Raw genomic sequence first — 22,171 nt, 5'->3', positions numbered from 1 at the left:
TTTGTATTAGGAGGTCTCTGTCTAGAGACGACAACTCCTAGGACTTCTCCTCCGGGAGAAACCCTTTTTATCCTGTTCTGTGTCCAGAACCATACCCAGGAACAGTAGACGCGTCGTAGGAACCAGCTGCGACTTTGGAATATTCAGAAACCAGCCGTGCTGTTGTAGCACTTCCCGAGATAGTGCTAATCGAACGAACAACTGCTCCCTGGACCTCGCCTTTATAAGGAGATCGTCCAAGCACGGGATAATAAGAATTTACTTACCGATAATTCTATTTCTCGGAGTCCGTAGTGGATGCTGGGGTTCCTGAAAGGACCATGGGGAATAGCGGCTCCGCAGGAGACAGGGCACAAAAAGTAAAGCTTTTCCAGATCAGGTGGTGTGCACTGGCTCCTCCCCCTATGACCCTCCTCCAGACTCCAGTTAGGTACTGTGCCCGGACGAGCGTACACAATAAGGGAGGATTTTGAATCCCGGGTAAGACTCATACCAGCCACACCAATCACACCGTACAACTTGTGATCTAAACCCAGTTAACAGTATGATAACAAAAGGAGCCTCTGAAAGACGGCTTCCTACAACAATAACCCGATTTTTGTAACAATAACTATGTACAAGTATTGCAGAATAATCCGCACTTGGGATGGGCGCCCAGCATCCACTACGGACTCCGAGAAATAGAATTATCGGTAAGTAAATTCTTATTTTCTCTATCGTCCTAGTGGATGCTGGGGTTCCTGAAAGGACCATGGGGATTATACCAAAGCTCCCAAACGGGCGGGAGAGTGCGGATGACTCTGCAGCACCGAATGAGAGAACTCCAGGTCCTCTTTTGCCAGGGTATCAAATTTGTAAAATTTTACAAACGTGTTCTCCCCCGACCACGTAGCTGCTCGGCAGAGTTGTAATGCCGAGACCCCTCGGGCAGCCGCCCAAGATGAGCCCACCTTCCTTGTGGAATGGGCATTTACATATTTTTTGCTGTGGCAAGCCTGCCACAGAATGTGCAAGCTGAATTGTACTACAAATCCAACGAGCAATAGTCTGCTTAGAAGCAGGAGCACCCAGCTTGTTGGGTGCATACAGGATAAACAGCAAGTCAGATTTCCTGACTCCAGCCGACCTGGAAACTATATTTTCAGGGTCCTGACAACATCCAGCAACTTGGAGTCCTCCAAGTCCCTAGTAGCCGCAGGCACCACAATAAGCTGGTTCAGGTGAAACGCTGACACCACCTTAGGGAGAAACTGGGGACGAGTCCACAGCTTTGCTCTGTCCGAATGGACAATCAGATATGGCTTTGTGAGATAAAGCCGCCAATTCTGACACTCGCCTGGCCGAGGCCAGGACCAACAGCATGGTCACTTTCCATGTGAGATATATCAAATCCACAGATTTGAGTTGTTTAAAACAATGTGATTTTAGGAATCCCAAACTACGTTGAGATCGCCCAGTGCCACTGGAGACATCAAAAAGGGGTTGTATATGCAGTACTCCCTTAACAACTTCTGGACTTCAGGAACTGAAGCCAATTTCTTTCTGGAAGAAAATCGACCGGTCGAAATTTGAACCTTAATGGACCCCAATTTGAGACCCATATACACTCCTGCTTGCAGGAAATGTAGGAATTAACCTAGTTGAAATTCTTCCGTGGAGCCTTCCTGGCCTCACACCATGGAACATATTTTCACCTAAGCGGTGATAATGTTGTGCGGTCACCTCCTTCCTGGCTCTGACCAGGGTAGGGATGACCTCTTCCGGAATGCCTTTTTCCCTTAGGATCCGGCGTTCACCCGCCCTGGCGTCAACGCAGCTGCGGTAAGTCATGGAACAGACATGATTCTTGCTGAATCAAGATCCTTTCTAGTATCTCTTGAAGTTCCGGGTACCAAGTTCTTCTTGGCCCAAACCGGAACCCCGAGTATAGTTCTTACTCCTCTCCTTCCTATCATTCTCCATACACTGGGTATGAAAGGCAGAGGAGGGAACACATACACCGACTGGTACACCCACGGTGTTACCAGAGCGTCCCAGCTATTGCCTGAGGGTCTCTAGACCTGGCGCTTCATGTGGGACGCCATCATAACCACCTTTGGTCTTTCCCAACGGTTTACAAACATGTGGAAACTTCCAGATGAAGTTCCCACTTTTCCGGGTGGAATTCATTTATGCTGAGGAAATCTTCCTAGTTGTCCACTCCCGGAATGAACACTGCTGACAGTGTTATCACATGATCTTTCGCCCAGCGAAGAATCCTTGCTGTCATTGCCCTCCTGCTTCTTGTGCCGCCCCGTCTGTTTACGTGGGCGACTGCCATGATGATGTCCTACTGGATCAGCACCGGTTGACTTTGAAGCAGAGGTCTTCCTAGGCTCAGAGCATCGTAAATTGCCCTTAGCTCCAGTATATTCATGTGGAGAGAAATCTCCAGACTTGACCACACTTCCTTGGAAATTTCTTCCTTGTGTGACTGTTCCCCAGCCTCTCAGGCTGGCATCCGTGGTCACCAGAACACAGTCCTGAATGCTGAATGTGCTGCCCTCTAGAAGATGAGCACTCTGCAGCCCCCACAGAAGAGACACCCTTGTCCTTGGAGACAGGGTTATCCGCTGATGCATCTGAAGATGCGATCCGGACCATTCGTCCAGCAAATCCCCCTGAAAAGTTTTTGCGTGAGATCTGCCGAATGGAATCGCTTCGTAAGAAGCCACCATTTTTCCCAGGACTCCTGTGCATTGATGCACTGATACTTGGCCTGGATTTAGGAGGTTTCTGACTAGGTCGGATAACTCCCTGGCTTTCCCCTCCAGGAGAAATACCTCTTTCTGGACTATGCCCAGAATCATTCCTAGGAACAGCAGACGTATCATCGGAAAACAGCTGCGATTTTTTGAATATTTAGAATCCACTCGTGCTGTCGTAGAACTACTTTAGATAGTTCTTTTCCGACCTCCAACTGTTCTCTGGAAACTTGTCCCTTTCAGGATATCGTCCAAGTAAGGGATAATTTAGATGCCTTTCTTCTTTTAAGAATCATCTTTTCGGCCATTACCTTGGTAAAGGCCCGGGGTGCCGTGGATAATTCAACGGCAGCGTCTGAAACTGATATTGACAGTTCTGTATCACGAACCAGAGGTACCCTTGTTGAGAAGGGCAAATTTGGACATGGAGGTAATCCTTGATGTCCAGGGACACCATATAGTCCCCTTTTTTCCGGTTCTCTATCACTGCTCTGAGTGACTCCATCTTGATTTGAACCTTTTTATGTAAGTGTTCAAAGATTTCAGATTTAGACTATGTCTCACCAAGCCGTCTGGCTTCAGTACCACAATATAGTGTGGAGGACTAATACCCTTTTCCTTGTTGTAGGAGGGGTACTTTGATTATCACCTGCTGGAAATACAGCTTGTGAATTTTTTCCCAATACTGCCTCCTTGTCGGAGGGAGCCGTTGGTAAAGCAGGCTTCAGGAACCTGCGAGGAAAAAATGTCTCGACTCTCCAATCTGTACCCCTGGGATAATACTTGTATGATCTAGGGGTCAACTTGCGAGTGATCCCACTGCGCGCTGAGACTCTTGAGACTACCCCCCCACTGGTGGAGGGCTTCTTTTCCTGGGAAGGGGCTGCCTGCTGCAGTCTACTTCCCTTTCCTCTATGTCTGGGCAGATATGACTGGCCTTTTGCCCGCTTGCCCACATGGGAACGGAAGGATTGAGGCTGAAAAGACAGTGTCTTTTTCTGCTGAGATGTAACTTGGGGTAAAAAGGTTGGATTTCCCAGCTGTGGCCGTGGCCCCCAGGTCCGACGGACCGACCCCAAATAACTCCTTCCCTTTATACGGCAATACTTCCATGTGCCGTATGGGATCTGTATCACCTGACCACTGTCGTGTCCATGACATCTTCTGGGAGATATGGACAACGCACTTATCTTGATGCCAGAGTGCAAATATCCCTCTGTGCATCTCGCATACATATATATAGAATGCATCCTATTAAATGCTCTATATCAATAAAATATTTTTAGTCAGGGAATTCGACCAAGCCAACCCAGCACTGCATCTCCAGGCTGATGGCGATCGCTGGTCGCAGTATAACCACCGTCTGTGTGTATATACTTTTTAGGATATTTTTCCAGCTGCCTATCAGCTGGCTCCTTGAGGGCGGCCGTATTTGGAGACGGTAACGCCACTTGATAAGTGTGTGAGCGCCTTATCCACCCTAATGGGTGCTTCCCAACGCGCCCTAACTTCTGGCGGGAAAAGGTATAACGCCAATATTTGCTATCGGGGTAAACCCACGCATCATCACACACTTCATTTTATTTTATCTGATTCAGGAAAAACTACAGGTAGTTTTTTCACTTCCACATAATACCCTTTTCTGTGGTACTTGTAGTATCAGAAATATGTAACAGCTCCTTCATTGCCCTTAACGTGTGGCCCTAATGAGGAATACGTTTGTTTATTCACCGTCGACACTGGATTCAGTGTCCGTGTCTGTGTCGACCGACTGAGGTAAATGGGCGTTTTTTATAAAAAAACCCTGACGGTGTTTCTGAGACGCCTGGACCGTTACTAATTGTTTGTCGGTCGTCTCATGTCGTCAACCGACCTTGCAGCGTGTTGACATTCTCACGTAATTCCCTAAATAAGCCATCCATTCCGGTGTCGACTCCCTAGAGAGTGACATCACCATTACAGGCAATTTCTCCGCCTCCTCCAGCATCGTCCTCATACATGTCGACACACACGTACCGACACACAGCACACACACCTGGAATGCTCTGACAGAGGACAGGACCCCACTAGCCCTTTGGAGAGACAGAGGGAGAGTTTGCCAGCACACACCAAAAAACGCTATAATTACATAGGGACAACCTTATATAAGTGTTTCTCCCTAATAGCATCTTTATATATATATTTATATCGCCAATTTGTGCCCCCCCTCTCTGTTTAAACCCTGTTTCTGTAGTGCAGTGCAGGGGAGAGCCTGGGAGCCTTCTCTCCAGCCTTTCTGTGAGAGAAAAAATGGCGCTGTGTGCTGAGGAGATAGGCCCCGCCCCTTTTACGGCGGGCTCGTCTCCCGCTCTTTAGTGAAGTTTGGCAGGGGTTAAATATCTCCATATAGCCTCTGGGGGCTATATGTGAGGTATTTTTAGCCAGTATATAGGTTTACATTTGCCTCCCAGGGCGCCCCCCCCCAGCGCCCTGCACCCTCAGTGACAGCGTGTGAAGTGTGCTGAGAGGAAAATGGCGCACAGCTGCAGTGCTGTGCGCTACCTTTAGAAGACTGTCAGAGTCTTCAGCCGCCGATTCTGGACCTCTTCTAACTTCAGCATCTGCAAGGGGGCCGGCGGCGCGGCTCCGGTGACCATCCAGGCTGTACCTGTGATCGTCCCTCTGGAGCTAATGTCCAGTAGCCAAGAAGCCAATCCATCCTGCACGCAGGTGAGTTCACTTCTTCTCCCCTCAGTCCCTCGTTGCAGTGATCCTGTTGCCAGCAGGACTCACTGTAAAATAAAAAACCTAAGCTAAACTTTCTCTAAGCAGCTCTTTAGGAGAGCCACCTAGATTGCACCCTTCTCGGCCGGGCACAAAAATCTAACTGGAGTCTGGAGGAGGGTCATAGGGGGAGGAGCCAGTGCACACCACCTGATCTGGAAAAGCTTTACTTTTTGTGCCCTGTCTCCTGCGGAGCCGCTATTCCCCATGGTCCTTTCAGGAACCCCAGCATCCACTAGGACGATAGAGAAAATTATTTCGGCCATTACCTTGGTAAATACCCTCAGTGCCGGGGACAGACCAACGGCAACGTCTGGAATTGGTAATGACCATCCTGTACCACAATTTTGAGGTACTCCTGGTGAAGAGGGTAAATAGGGACATGCAGGTAAGCATCCTTGATGTCCAGTGATACCATGAAATTCTCCAGGCTTGCAATAATCGCCCTGAGCGATTCCATTTTGAACTTGAACCTTCGTATATAAGTGTTCAAGGATTTCAATTTTAGAATGGATCTCACCGAACCGTCTGGTTTCGGTACCACAACATTTTGGAATAGTAACCCCGGCCTTGTTGAAGGAGAGGTACCTTGATTTCACCTGCTGGAAGTACAGCTTGTGAATTGCCGCCAGCACTACCTCCCTTTCTCCGAGGGCAGCAGGCAAGGCTGATGTGAGGTAACGGCGAGGGGGAGTCGCCTCGAACTCCAGCCTGTATTCCTGTGATACTACTTGCCGAACCTAGGGATCCACCTGTGGGCAAGCCCACTGGTCCCTGAAGTTCCAGAGACGGGCCCCCACCGCACCTGTCTCCACCTGTGGAGCTCCAGCGTCATGCGGTGGACTCAGAGGAAGCGGGGGAAGATTTTTGATCCTGGGAACTGGCTGTCTGGTGCAGCTTTTTCCTTCTTCCCTTGTCTCTGTGCAGAAAGGAAGCGCCTTTGATACGCTTGCTTTTCTGAAGCCGAAAGGACTGTACCTGAAAATACGGTGCTTTCTTAGGCTGTGAGGAAACCGGAGGTAAAAAAATTTCTTCCCAGCTGTTGCTGTGGATACGAGGTCCCAGAGACCATCCCCAAACAATTCCTCACCCTTATAAGGCAGAATCTCCATGTGCCTTTTAAAGGCAGCATCACCTGTCCACTGCCGGGTCTCTAATACCCTCCTGGCAGAATGGACATTGCATTAATTCTGGATGCCAGCCGGCAAATATCCCTCTGTGCATCCTTCATATATAAGACGACGTCTTTAATATGCTCTATGTTAGCAAAATATTATCCCTGTCTAGGGTATTAATATTATCTGACAGGGTATCAGACCACGCTGCAGCAGTACTATTTTTGCTGAGGCAAATGCAGGTCTCAGTATAGTACCTGAGTGTGTATATACAGACTTCAGGATAGTCTCCTGCTTTTTATCAGCAGGCTCCTTCAAAGTGGCCGTATCCCAAGACGGCAGTGCCACCTTTTTTGACAAACGTGTAAGCGCCTTATTCACCCTAGGGGATATCTCCCAACGTGACCTATCCTCTGGCGGGAAAGGGTACGCCAGCAGTAACTTTTTAGAAAATAAGATTTTACTCACTGATAAATCTATTTCTCGTAGTCCGTAGTGGATGCTGGGGACTCCGTAAGGACCATGGGAAATAGACGGCTCCGCAGGAGACTGGGCACATCTAAAGAAAGCTTTAGGACTATCTGGTGTGCACTGGCTCCTCCCCCTATGACCCTCCCCCAAGCCTCAGTTAGGACACTGTGCCCGGAAGAGCTGACACAAGAAGGAAGGATTTTGAATCCCGGGTAAGACTCATACCAGCCACACCAATTACACCATATAACTCGTGATAGGAACCCCGGTTAACAGTATGACAACAATGGAACCTCTGAATAGATGGTTCGCAATAACAACCCGATTTGTGTAACAATAACTATTTACAAGTATTGCAGACAATCCGCACTTGGGATGGGCGCCCAGCATCCACTACGGACTACGAGAAATAGATTTACCGGTGAGTAAAATCTTATTTTCTCTGACGTCCTAGTGGATGCTGGGGACTCCGTAAGGACCATGGGGATTATACCAAAGCTCCCAAACGGGCGGGAGAGTGCGGATGACTCGGCAGCACCGAATGAGAGAACTCAAGGTCCTGTTCAGCCAGGGTATCAAATTTGTAGAATTTTGCAAACGTGTTTGCCCCTGACCAAGTAGCAGCTCGGCCAAGTTGTAAAGCCGAGACCCCTCGGGCAGCCGCCCAAGATGAGCCCCCTTCCTTGTGGAATGGGCTTTTACAGATTTAGGCTGCGGTAGTCCCACCGCAGAATGCGCAAGCTGAATAGTGCTACCAATCCAGCGCGCTATAGTCTGCTTAGAAGCAGGAGCACCCAGCTTGTTGGGTGCATCCAGGATAAACAGCGAGTCAGTTTTCCTGACTCCAGCCGTCCTGGAAATATAAATTTTCAGGGCCCTGACTACGTCCAGTAACTTAGATTCCTCCAAGTCCCTAGTAGCCGCAGGCACCACAATAGGTTGGTTCAAGTTAAAACCTGATACCACCTTCGGGAGAAGGTGAGGACGAGTCCTCAACTCTGCCCTATCCATATGGAAAGTCAGGTAAGGGCTTTTTCATGACAAAGCCGCCAATTCTGACACATGCCTGGCCGAAGCCAGAGCCAGCACATGACCACTTTCCATGTGAGATATTTCAAATCCACGGTTTTAAGTGGCTCAAACCAATGTGATTCCAGGAACTCCAAAACCACATTGAGAGCCCAAGGTGCCACTGGGGGCACAAAAAAGGGGCTGAATATGCAGCACTCCCTTACAACGTCTGAACTTCAGGCTGACATCCTTCCTGGCTTTGATCAGGGTAGGAATGACTTCCTCCGGAATGCCTTTTTCACTCAGGATCCGGTGTTCAACCGCCATGACGTCAACGCAGCCGCGGTAAGTCTTGGAACAGACAGGGCCCCTGCTGCAGCAGATCCTGTCTGAGTGGCAGAGGCCATGGGTCCTCTGAGATCATTTCCTGAAGTTCCGGGTACCAAGCCCTTCTTGGCCAATCCGGAACAATGAGTATAGTTCTTACTCCTCTTTTTCTTATTATCCTCAGTACCTTGGGTATGAGAGGGAGAGGAGGGAACACATAAACCGACTGGTACACCCGAGCGTCCACAGCGATCGCCTGAGGTTTCCTTGACCTGGCGCAATATCTTTTTTATTGAGGCGGGACGCCAGCATGTCCACCTGTGGTCTTTCCCAACGGTTTACCAGCATTTGGAAGACTTCTGGATGAAGTCCCTATTCTCCCGGGTGGAGTCTGCTGCGGAAGTCTGCTTCCCAGTTGTCCACTCCCGGAATGAACACTGCTGCCAGTGCTACCACGTGATTTTCCGCCCAACGGGGAATCCTTGTGGCTTCTGCCATTGCCCTCCTGCTTCTTGTGCCGCCCTGCCTGTTTACATGGGCGAGCGCCGTGATGTTGTCGGATTGGATCAGTACGGCTGGTTTTGAAGCAGGGACCTTGTTTGGCTTACGGCCTTGTAAAGGGCTCTTAGCTCCAGAAAATTTATGTGAAGTGAAATCTCCTGTTTGGACCACAGTCCTTGGAATTTTACTCCCTGTGTGACTGCACCCCAGCCCCGAAGGCTGGCATCCGTGTTTACCAGGACCCAGTCCTGTATTCAGAATCTGCGGCCCTCCAGTAGATGAGCCCTCTGCAGCCACCACCGCAGCGACACCCTGGTTCTTGCCGACCGAGTTATCCGCTGCTGTATCTGGAGATGGGACCCGGACCATTTGTCCAACAGGTCCCACTGGAAAATCCTTGCGTGGAACTTTCCGAATGGAATTTCTTCGTACGAAGCTACCATTTTTCCCAGGACTCGTGTGCATTGATGTACCGACACCTGTCCCGGTCTTAGGAGGTTTCTGACTAGAGATGACAACTCCTCGGCTTTTTCCACTGGAAGAAACACTTTTTTCTGGTCTGTTTCCAGAATCATTCCCAGGAACAGAAGAAGTGTCGTCGGGACCAGCTGTGACTTTGGAATATTGAGAATCCAGCCGTGCTGTTGTAGCACTTACCGAGAAAGTGCTACCCCCACTACCAACTGTTCCTTGGACCTCGCCTTTATCAGGAGATCGTCCAAGTACGGGATAATTAAAACTCCCTTCTTGCGAAGGAGTATCATCATTTCGGTCATTACCCTGGTAAAGACCCTTGGTGCCGTGGATAATCCAAACGGCAGCGTCTGGAACTGATAGTGACAGTCCTGTACCACAACCCTGAGGTACTCCTGGTGAGGAGGGTAAATGGGGACATGTAGGTAAGCATCCTTGATGTCCAGAGAGACCCTGTAATCCCCCTCGTCCAGGTTCGCAATAATCGCCCTGAGCGATTCCATCTTGAACTTGAATCTTTTGTTATATGTGTTCAAGGATTTTAAATTTAAGATGGGTCTCACCGAACCGTCCGGTTTCGGTACCACAAACATTGTGGAATAGTAACCCTTTTCCTGTTGAAGGAGGGGTACCTTGATAATCACTTGCTGTGAATACAGTTTTTGGACAGCCACCAACACTGCCTCCCTGACAGAGGGAGTTGCCGGTACGGCAGATTTTAGGAAACGGCGGGGGGGAGACGTCTCGAATTCCAGCCTGTACCCCTGAGATACTGATTGAAGAACCCAGGGATCCACCTGTGAGAGAGCCCACTGTGCGCTGAAATTCCTGAGACGGGCCCCCACCGTACCCGGGTCCGCCTGAGCAGCCCCAGCGTCATGCTGTGGACTTACCGGACGCAGGTGAGGACTTCTGCTCTTGGGAACTAGCTGTGTGCTGCAGCTTTTTCCCTCTACCTTTTCCTCTTGGCAGAAAAGATGAGCCTCTAGTCCTCTACTTTTCTGGGGCCGAAGGGACTGCACCTGATAATACAGTGCTTTCTTTTGCTGTGGGGTAGCTTGTGGCAAAAGTTTTGATTTCCCAGCCGTAGCTGTGGAAACGAGGTCTGAAATACCATCCCCAAACAGTTCCACCCTCTTATAGGGCAAACTTCCGTGTGCAGTTTTGAATCGGCATCGCCCGACCATTGCAGAGTCCATAACCCCCGCCTGGCGGCAATGGTTTTACATAGCGCTTATTTGTGATGCCAGTCGGCAAATATCCCTCTGTGCATGTATAAGACATCGTCTTTTATATGCTCTATTTTCAGCAAAATATTGTCCCTATCTATAGTATAAATATTATCCGACAGGGAATCTGACCACGCAGCTGCCGCACTGCACATCCATGCCGAGGCAATAGCAGGTCTCAATATAATGCCCGTGTGTGTGTATATAGCTTTAAGGGTAGTTTTCTGCTTTCTATCAGCAGGTCCTTCAGGGCGGCCGTATCCGTGACGGTAGTGCCACCTTTTTTAATAAGCGTGTAACCGCTTTTTCTACCCTAGGGGGTATTTCCCAACGTGACCTATCCTCTGGCGGAAAAGGGTACGCTGCTTAGAAATTATCAATTTCTTATCGGGGGAAGTCCACGCTTCCTCACACACCTCATATCAATTCCTCAGATGCAGGAAAAACTACTGGTAGTTTTTTCTCACCAAACATAATACCCTTTTTTGTGGTACCTGGGGTATTATCAGAAATGTGTAATACATTTTTCATTGCCTCAATCATGTAACGGGTGGCCCTATTGGAAGGTACACTAGTCTCATCGTCGTCGACACTGGAGTCGCTATCCGTGTCAACATCTGTGTCTGCCATCTGAGGTAGCGGGCGTTTTAGAGCCCCTGATGACATTTGAGACGCTTGGACAGGCACAAGCTGAGTAGCCGGCTGTCCTATGTCGTCAAACCTTTTATGTAAGGAGTTGACACTGTCACGTAATTCCTTCCATAAGTCCATCCACACCGGTGTCGACCCCGCAGGGGGTGACATCCCATTCACAGGCATTTGCTCCGCCTCCACATCATTATCCTCATCATACATGTCGACACAGCAGTACCGACACACAGCACACACACAGGGAATGCTCTGACAGAGGACAGGACCCCACAAAGCCCTTTGGGGAGACAGAGGGAGAGTATGCCAGCACACACCAGAGCGCTATATATCACAGGGATATCACCTATAGAGAGTGTTTTCCCTTATAGCTGCATATATATATATATTCTATACTGCGCCTAAATTTGTGCCCCCCCTCTCTTTTTAACCCTTTCTGTAGTGCAGGACTGCAGGGGAGAGCCAGGGAGCGATTCCTCCAGCGAAACTGTGAGGGAAAATGGCGCCAGTGTGCTGAGGGAGATGGCTCCGCCCCTTTTTCGGTGGGCTTTCTCCCGCTATTTTAATATATCTGGCAGGGGTTAATATACACCTATATAGCCTCTGGGGTTATATATGGTGTTAGTTTTGCCAGCCAAGGTGTTAATATTGCTGCTCAGGGCGCCCCCCCCCAGCGCCCTGCACCCATCAGTGACCGCAGTGTGTGGTGTGCATGAGGAGCAATGGCGCACAGCTGCAGTGCTGTGCGCTACCTTGGAGAAGACAGAAGTCTTCAGCCGCCGATTTTCCGGACCTTCTTGCTTCTGGCTCTGTAAGGGGGACGGCGGCGCGGCTCCAGGAACGGACGACGAGGTCGGGTCCTGTGTTCGATCCCTCTGGAGCTAATGGTGTCCAGTAGCCTAAGAAGCCCAAGCTACAACCACTTAGGTAGGTTCGCTTCTTCTCCCCTTAGTCCCTCGCTGCAGTGAGCCTGTTGCCAGCAGGTCTCACTGTAAAATAAAAAACCTAAACTATACTTTCTTTCTAGGAGCTCAGGAGAGCCCCTAGTGTGCATCCAGCTCAGCCGGGCACAGAAATCTAACTGAGGCTTGGAGGAGGGTCATAGGGGGAGGAGCCAGTGCACACCAGATAGTCCTAAAGCTTTCTTTAGATGTGCCCAGTCTCCTGCGGAGCCGTCTATTCCCCATGGTCCTTACGGAGTCCCCAGCATCCACTAGGACGTCAGAGAAATTACCATTTTCTTATCGGGGGAACCCACGCTCTTTACACACTTCATTCACTCATCTGATGGGGGAACAAAACACTGGCTGCTTTTTCTCCCCAAACATAAAACCCCTTTTATGTGGTACTTGGGTTCATGTCAGAAATGTGTAACACATTTTTCATTGCTGAGATCAAGCAACGGATGTTCCTAGTGGATTGTGTATATGTCTCAACCTCGTCGACACTGGAGTCAGACTCCGTGCCGACATCGGTGTCTGCCATCTGAGGTAACGGGCGTTTTTTGAGCCCCTGATGGCCTTTGAGACGCCTGGGCAGGCGCGGGCTGAGAAGCAGGCTGTCCCACAGCTGTTACGTCATCCAGCCTTTTATGTAAGGAGTTGACATTGTCGGTTAATACCTTCCACCTATCCATCCACTCTGGTGTCGGCCCCACAGGGGGCGACATCCCATTTATCGGCCTCTGCTCCGCCTCTACGTAACCTGCCTCATCCAACATGTCGACACAGCCGTACCGACACACCGCACACACACAGGGAATGCTCTGACTGAGGACAGGACCCCACAAAGTCCTTTGGGGAGACAGAGAGAGAGTATGCCAGCACACACCAGAGCGCTATATAATGCAGGGATTAACACTATAACTGAGTGATTTTTCCCCCAATAGCTGCTTGTATACACATATTGCGCCTAAATTTAGTGCCCCCCCTCTCTTTTTAACCCTTTGAGCCTGAAAACTACAGGGGAGAGCCTGGGGAGCTGTCTTCCAGCTGCACTGTGAAGAAAAAATGGCGCCAGTGTGCTGAGGGAGATAGCCCCGCCCCTTTTTCGGCAGACTTTTCTCCCGCTTTTTTCATGGATTCTGGCAGGGGTAATTTATCACATATATAGCCCTGGGACTATATATTGTGATGATTTGCCAGCCAAGGTGTATTATATTGCCCTCAGGGCGCCCCCCCCCCAGCGCCCTGCACCCATCAGTGACCGGAGTGTGAGGTGTGCATGAGGAGCAATGGGGCACAGCTGCAGTGCTGTGCGCTACCTTGTTGAAGACAGAAGTCTTCTGCCGCCGATTTTCCGGAACACTTCTTGCTTCTGGCTCTGTAAGGGGGCCGGCGGCGCGGCTCCGGGACCGAACATCGAGGTCGGGTCCTGTGGTCGATCCCTCTGGAGCTAATGGTGTCCAGTAGCCTAAGAAGCCCAAGCTACCACCAGTTAGGTAGGTTCGCTTCTTCTCCCCTTAGTCCCTCGCTGCAGTGAGAGTCTGTTGCCAGCAGATCTCACTGTAAAATAAAAAACCTAAAATATACTTTCTTTCTAGGAGCTCAGGAGAGCCCCTAGTGTGCATCCAGCTGAGCCGGGCACAAGATTCTAACTGAGGTCTGGAGGAGGGTCATAGTGGGAGGAGCCAGTGCACACCAGGTAGTCCTAAAGCTTTCTTTAGTTGTGCCCAGTCTCCTGCGGAGCAGCTATTCCCCATGGTCCTTACGGAGTCCCAGCATCCACTTAGGACGTCAGAGAAATACACACCGAGTACATCCTGTGAACTACCTATATTAATGATAAACCTGACGCACTTAGCTCCCTCAGGTTATAGAATATAGGGATAGCAATCTGAGTGAGAGACACGAAATGGAGGTCACACAGCAGCTATATGCACACAGAGTCACAGTTTGTACAATGCAGAAATTATGACATGCAATAAAACTGCACTGGACTAGCAATACATAATAGTACTAAGTATAGCTATGCACTTAATAGATATAACAATGCACAGTAAAGACTGGATGTATATCACAGGGTACTTGTACTATATAACCCTGACTAAATGCACTGTTTCTTAACTAACACTGTCAGCAGACATATAGAATACTTAAGTGTCCTATAAAATGCACAGCGCTGACAGCCAGGCGGCTTTACAGAGGAGGATTTGCCCAAACAGTCCCAGGATCAGCTCAGCTTGTCTTAATGGCACCCACACGCTGACAGGGAGTGAGGGAGAGAGATATGCAGCTCCAGGGCGGGAACATTTACTCTAAATGGTGCCCTGGGGCTGGGGGAGGGGCTATAGGTCAAAGCCTTATCCCCCTGCTGCACTTCACCACCGGGTACTGGGGGCTCGAATAAATGGTTTTAGGAGAGAAAACCCACCTGTGCCCATGCCCTGGTGGTCTAGTGGGGTCCCTGTACTGCCACAGTGCCCACGCCAGTGTGCACAGCCCGCCTCCCACCGGCCGCGCGGTATCGCGATTTACAACGGGTCCCGCCGAGGGCACCCACTTACCTCCTCCCTGAGTGTGGCCACGCGATCCAGGAGAGCAGCGGTCGTGTGTGTGTCTAACAGGAAGTAAACCGGAGCCTCCGCTGTAAGTACCCGGCAACCAGGGCGCGGGAGTGTACAGCGCCGCTGGGGGATGTGATGGAGCTGCAGCAGTAGATGTCTGACTGACATCCAGCACTTACAGTGCCCTTGAAGTCTTCATTTTTCTATGAAAAGCTTTTTACTAGGGCTGCTGGAGCAGCCCCCCTGTTGTATGCCTGCTTACTGCATGGCACCAACTACAAAACGGACTTCCTGTGCACGGAGGCAGGGTTATAGAGGAGGAGGCGCTAGGCATTTTGGGAAGGTCAAAGCTTTGAGCCTGTTGGTGCCTCGAATCAAGATCCTACTCTACACCCCAATGTCATTCCCTGTGGAGCCCAGTGTACCCCGCAGCAGAAAATAATAATAATATATATCTATCTATCTATATATCTCTCTCTATATCTATATCTATATCTATATAGATATATATATATATAGATATATATATATATATATATATATATAGATATATCTCTCTCTATCTATCTATATCTATATATATCTCTACACAGGTTGAGTATCCCTTATCCAAAATGCTTGGGACCAGAGGTATTTTGGATATGGGATTTTTCCGTATTTTGGAATAATTGCATACCATAATGAGATATCATGGTGATGGGACCCAAGTCTAAGCACAGAATGCATTTATGTTTCATATACACCTTATACACACAGCCTGAAGGTCATTTAATACAATATTTTTAATAACTTTGTGTATTAAATAAAGTGTGTGTACATTGAGCCATCAAAAGACAAAGGTTTCACTATCTCACTCAAAAAAGTCTGTATTTCGGAATATTTGGATATGGGATATATATATATATATATATATATATATATATATATATATAAAAGTTGTTTGCCACACATCAATGCCATATGTCAATAGTGACTGCAGGACACAGGCACAGAAGTAACCCAGGTAGTGATCACCCCCTGACCAGTCTCCTATATCAAGCCAACGTGCAGACATCAGATGAACACTAGAATTACGCTGGAAATGTAGGGTTAGGGTTAAGTGCTCAGATACACTAAGGGTCAGATGTACTAATCCTTGAAAAGTGATAAAGCGAAAAGACAAAAGTACCAGCCCCTAACTGCCCTGTTACAGGCTGTGTTTGAAAGGTGACAGGAACAGATTGGCTGGAACTTTATCTCTCTCCACTATCACTTTTCAAGTCTTCGTACATCTGCCCCTAATAGCTGGTGACACTCAAAATGTTGACATTCGGGCCTGGGTAGACATTCTGAATAATCAACAAAGTCTGACCACGTCGACATTCTGTACCACACTCTCACAATACAGTACAAGAAAACCTAAATGCAGATTGCCTTATATAAAAGGCCTAACAGCGACACGCAAGATTCTCAGACCGGAATGGGAACCTCTAAAGCAGTAGCACAGTACACTACGGTCTGGCCTTAGATGCACGCAGCCCAAAAAACGTAACACAAAGAAAACAATCAGCAGTAGTAATAACAGCAGCAAACACACTGCACGAAGAGAAGACGACAACCCGAACACAACACAGCGGAGAGCCTGTGTGCTGGAGCAGCCCGGGGAGCGCTGCCTGGCTGTGATACAGCTCTTATGTAAACACGTTCTACCTAGTGATTATTTACCCCTCCATTTACCAGTTCTGATTCTGAACAATTGTATTTTTTTTTCTCCCCTCTCTCTCAGGCCAAAGCCTCGGGCAGGAAAGGACTAGCGGCTCAGTGAGCTTAACGTCTCTGAACGGGTAAATACTTCCGCTGTTAGCTTGGGGATTTCTACCCCCCCCCCCTCCTCCTCCTTAACTATTCTAAATTTCTCTTTTCAAGCAGGTTTGTTTAATTAAGCCTGGCTTCAGATCAGCATTACTCACCAGGGCCCCTGGGGTCACGATACAGCAGTGCTCATCCTGGAGGATAGTCAGTGAGGACCCTTGCAACGGAAGCTCAATTACCTGCGAAGGAGCAGAGAATGGGATTAGCAGGGGCACAAGCAGCCTCTGTACAGCAATTAGCAGAACAACATACGTCAGGGGAAGAAATTAGTTAGTTGCTTTGGATATTTGTAGGAATACTTTAAATAGGCGCACACGCGGACAGCTCGTCACCTTTACCTGAGCACATGCTGTGTGTTACTGTGCGGGGGTAACGCAAGAAAAACAACCAGCGGCCAAAATATAGTACAAATCTTAATACATACTTGCCTACCTGACCGTCTCCATGAGGGAGAAAATGCTCTGTTCCTGGACTTTCCTGGTAATGTATGATTGCCATCACCTGTGGTGAGCCAGGTAATTGATAAGAAAGGTGTTTCACCACAGGTGATGGCAATCATACATTACCAGGAAAGTCCAGGAACAGAGCATTTTCTCCCTCATGGAGAGGGTCAGGTAGGGAAGTACGCCTTAATATAGTTAGAAAACACATGATTTAGGGGAAAAGCACCCCTCCCCCCACACACACATACACACACACGTCCCCCCCACACCCACCCTTTAAACACTCTCTACACCAGTATGTATAATGTGTGGGACAGAGTGTCTATAGCTACAAAGGTAGCCCCCTTAGACTACACATGCAACATATCCACCGCTCAATAAAGACCTTTATCCTCTTTTCTTCTTCCTGTGTGATAAACATCTAGATGCATCAGCTTCTGTGCAACTTAAGTGAGCCAAGCGCTGCAGCCCCGCGCGCAAGGGGGAGGACCGCAGACCCGCGCGCAAGGGGGAGGACCGCAGACCCGCGCGCAAGGGGGAGGACCGCAGACCCGCGCGCAAGGGGGAGGACCGCAGACCCGCGCGCAAGGGGGAGGAAATAATAAACAGCAAAAAAAAAACCAGCTGTGTCTAATATACAACATTGAACAGGGATTTCACGTTTACCATTTTTATTTATTTCAAAATTTTTTAACTAGCTACTGTTATGAAGAACTCTAATTATAGGTTGCCGACGTTCTTACAGCCTGCTGCCAATGACCCTTATGTACAGATGTGGGGGATTCATCACGATTAGTGCTGTAAATACACAGATGTCTCCACCCACAGAGAAGAAGAAAAGGAGACAACAATAATAAGGTATTTATGTGTAAGACTCCATGAGACGGGTTATTTGAGGGTGTAAAGCTCAGGGCAGTTGTATGTGGAGATTGCAGGACCTCCGTCACGCTCAAGTGCCCCTGCGACATCTAAATATCGGGAGGGAGAATTTGAATGGAATTTGAAACCTGATGATATATATAATTAATGGTGGAAGACTTGTTAATGAAGATGCACTTTGCTAACTCAGCCACAATTCAAGAAAACACAGTGCGGTCTCAGCGAGGGGATTAGAACACACCGGAGCCCCATCTCTCACACAATGTCACGCATTACTCGGAAATGATATGTCTGGGGAATGAGCACTTTCCCTACGACGGCGGCGGCCAACGCACTGTGCGCCAAACCTTTCACCGAGGTTTCATTCCGAAACTAATGCAGTCCTAGTGTGTACTAGATTTCTATGGGGACACAGCCGCCATATGTATCGTGACTGCATTTAATACTAGAATTCATTGATCCAGGTGTTGAGCTTTTGGCACTTGCCTTGGTTTCATGAAACCATATCAGTCTTTAAAAAATGTCTCATTATTCTGATGATCTTGCCCCTTTTGCCTGATCGCGAGTCGGACGCAGAAGCGTCTTTTGCCGCAGTCTCATGCTAACGCCTCGGACGACTGTCACAGAACGGAGATGCCGCTTTCAGCATAGTGAGGTGTCACACTCCTGTCTCTGTGATGGCAGGTGCAGTTTCTCCATCTCAGCGTGTGAGCGCTGTGTACGCAAACACTCTCACCGGCACACGCCCATAACCTGCGTCAGCAGACCAACCTCCCGGGTATGGCTAATATATTATCAAGACATTTCTAAGACCGTGCATCTTAATTGCAACTCAGACTCTCTGGACGCATACACGGTGCAACAAGTGCATGCAACGTGTCCGGATCAGAATCCACAAACATGCAAGTTACAAGGTGCACCTGTAGAGCTGTTGTGCACAGCCAGCCCCATCCAGACCTATCACTATAAAAAGCACAAGATCTAGTCCCAGGTGTGGTAGAAAGAGATCTACACTGTCATTAGATGGTAAACATACAATAGGTCAACAAGTAAAAGGTCAGCAAGAAAGGTCAACACAAAAAAAAAAGTGACTTTTTTGTGCGAGTGTCATTTTGTATGTTTAACCATATCTAACCACAATCAGTGGAAACGTGTACCATTGTGGGCACACCTTCGCTCACCGTATGTCTGACGAAGGTGGAAAACACTCAAAACACTTGTGACGACCATTTATGTGTTGACCATATGGTGATGACCTATTATCCGGTACCTCTATTCCCTTCTCAGGGTGTACAAACAACACTTTTACCAAAGAGATCAGACACCTCTATTGCTACATCCACTCAAGCTGCAATTGACCCAGACAAGGAGGAGGGAAGGGAAGAAAGAGAATAAAGCACGGTGGCCAATGTACTGCTTGCTACAGGGAATACCAATCATCTGTCACAAGCATACCGGCCAACCTGAGTACAGGAGGAGAGGCACCCAACCACTGCAAGACACAGCACATGCGGCAGATTGTATAGATTACGGGGGAGCATGAAGTTTGCTTAATACTTTTAACGAGCACTGGTCCGTGCGTATGCGTTCTTAAAATGCAGCTTTTAAAACACTGGGGTATCTTTACTAATGGATGTGGTATGATAGCGTGGAAGTTCTCATGTCGGCATGTTAGCGCGTCGACAGTGACCACAATCAGAGGCTTTGACCGATGGCTTTAAAGCGACAACGGAAATAAATGCTAAACCATGCTGGTTTTAAAACTAATTGAGCAATCTACCTCGCTGACCGTTTCTACCCACCCCCCCCCCCCAAAAAAAAATCTTAAAACCAATTACTGCTCAACTTTCAATGTATCCTCAGTTAAAGTGCAGCAGCCTTAAAGTTATGGTGGGAAAAAGACAGCGCTACAGTAAGTTCCTCTGAATCCCAGATATCCTGAGTTTCTACACTGCTCAGCTTTCAGAGCCAATCTAATAACATGCCTTGACGGACAGTCAATTCACCGGCCCGTCTTTATTTATGAACAATCAATATAATAGATTTGCAGAAAGGCTTATCACACAGGCAAAAGGTCATTTACACACGGTACTACTGGAAGATGCAAAGGAAACCCAGAACACTTCTCTAAGCCGGCATCCAGGTCCCAGAAACCTATTTACTACAAATGATGGTGCTTAGCGCGGTCTACACAAGCACTAACATCTGATGCATTATAATGAGGATCAACAATCATCAGTCCAACGCACATGTATACGTCATCAGGAGATACCTCTTTGTTACTGCCGACGGAGATAACGGGCCTAATGTTGCAAAACGTCTATATTACTGCTGCAATGCGCGCACAGCAATAAAAATGTCTATGCATGTTTTCTGCTCTCCCAATCCGTACATTTAGCAAATGTACATTCAACTCAGCATTACCCGCTATTCTGTGACATAACCTGTCTGAACCCCGTCAACGTCCGAACACCCAACCAAGCATCAACAGTCGCAAGTGTAGATGCGCTTGCAATGCATACAACCCTGCGCCGCCTGTACATATTAATGCTTGGTCTGGATCATGCACAGTATTCTTACTTCCTACAAGGGTGGCGTTGTTCTATTCTGCTTTATAAGTTGGATTGGGGGAAGGGGGGTAAAGTATGAAGAGCTGCAATCGGCAAAATATGTTGCATAGTCTCTGTCAGGTACATTAACATTATCCAAGCAATGGCTGCGAGACATTACCTAATATTAAACATTTGGGATTTGCCTTGGTTTTCAAACCGCGGTGTAACAATGGGCGCATCTGTGAGGCCCTTACCAAACACATGCGGAATAAGGCAAGAAGCAGCCAAGTATGGAGTATTAGCAATTCAAGAACGACGAGGGAGAATGGGGTGCATGTAGCGGGTACAAAAAGAACGTCGTCCGTTACTGAAGGTGTCATGGCGTAACTCTGGCCAAACCTTACGGAACCTGCCTGATCGCCAGCCATCACAAAGTGATTGGTCACTGACACAGGTACGTCTGTTATGAACCGCATACAGCCGCGGGAAAGGTGACAGGGAGAAGTGTGGTATGGTATGCCGGCGGTCGGGCTCCCGGCACCCAGCATACCGGCGCCGGGAGCCCGACCGCCGGCTTACTGAAAGTGGGGCGAGCGCAAATGAGCCCCTTGAGGCTATTTTATTCTCCCTCCAGGGGTGTCGAGGGAGAATAAGTGTCGGTATGCCGGCTGTCGGGATTCCGGCGCCGGTATACTGTGCGCTGGGATCCCGACAGCCGGCATACTGGAGACCACCCGACAGGGAGGTGTACTTTTATGGAATTTGGGCATTACTGAGGGTGGAAGGTTACGCCCCTCGTTATTTTTACACAGTCACTGGAATGTCATGATTATATTTCTACAAATGTATTCTATTACTTCTCGTTAACATATTATGTTATTAGATATTATGCTAATTAGCGTCAATGTGGGAGGCTGGGAATAAAAGTGACCCTAGAGCCGTAAATACCTATAAATTGTAAACATACGACATAAAACCCGCAATGGGTCGATACAGTGGTTGAGATCTGGTAGAAAACTGCAGTTTGTTCCCTTACACCAGGGATTCCCAACCTCAGTCTTCAAGGCATCCTGGCAGTCCAGGTTTTAAGGCTATCTATGGTGAAGCACAGATGATGTAATCAAAATGAATGATACATACATGTAGCGGGGGGGGTGGTGGTTCGGGGAGACAGGCAATGCCTGGAAGAGATGACACGTAAGGGGGGAGCCGCAGAATACTAAAGCAAGATACACAATCCTAACAAAGTCATCAGATCCATGCATTGCTCATCCTGGAAAGGAAGGGTACCAGACGAGGCAGCCATCTTGGGCACACTACACAGGTTACAATGTGCGAGATAAGCAATAATCCACTAACCAGATACATACTGCATCAATACATCAACCTGTTACTCATCCTGTCCATGAAAGTACAAGACGAGGCAGCCATCTTGGGCACACTATATGGATTACATTGGGCAGAATGAGAAATTTGCATGAGTGATACACTGGGGTCGATTCAATTCACCGACAGTTGAATAGCGCCGGGAATTAGCTCCCGGCGCTATTCAATTCAGCTCAAGTTAAGTCTGCGGAGGCCCGTTCTCCTGGACTTAACAGGTTGATTTGTCGGGAGAACGGGCATTCTCCGACTTAACTCCCTGCCGCGATGCTGAT

The 22,171-nt window shown here is 48.5% G+C and overlaps 1 protein-coding gene across 7 annotated transcripts in view; it reads right to left on the bottom strand.

Moving 5' to 3' along the window:
• BCL9 (BCL9 transcription coactivator) overlaps positions 1-22,171 on the bottom strand; it is a 511,737-nt gene that overhangs the window by 80,721 nt on the left and 408,845 nt on the right. For all 7 annotated transcript variants that reach the window (XM_063956693.1, XM_063956695.1, XM_063956698.1 and 4 more), the window contains one exon: positions 16,738-16,818. The gene's annotated coding sequence lies outside the window, so the exon portion shown is untranslated. The remainder of the gene's footprint in view (positions 1-16,737; positions 16,819-22,171) is intronic.

Source organism: Pseudophryne corroboree, chromosome 2, assembly GCF_028390025.1.
Source record: "Pseudophryne corroboree isolate aPseCor3 chromosome 2, aPseCor3.hap2, whole genome shotgun sequence".
Classification (NCBI taxonomy): Eukaryota; Metazoa; Chordata; class Amphibia; order Anura; family Myobatrachidae; genus Pseudophryne; species Pseudophryne corroboree.
Note: the sequence above shows the minus strand (reverse complement) of the source record. Positions and strands in the feature narration are given on the sequence as shown.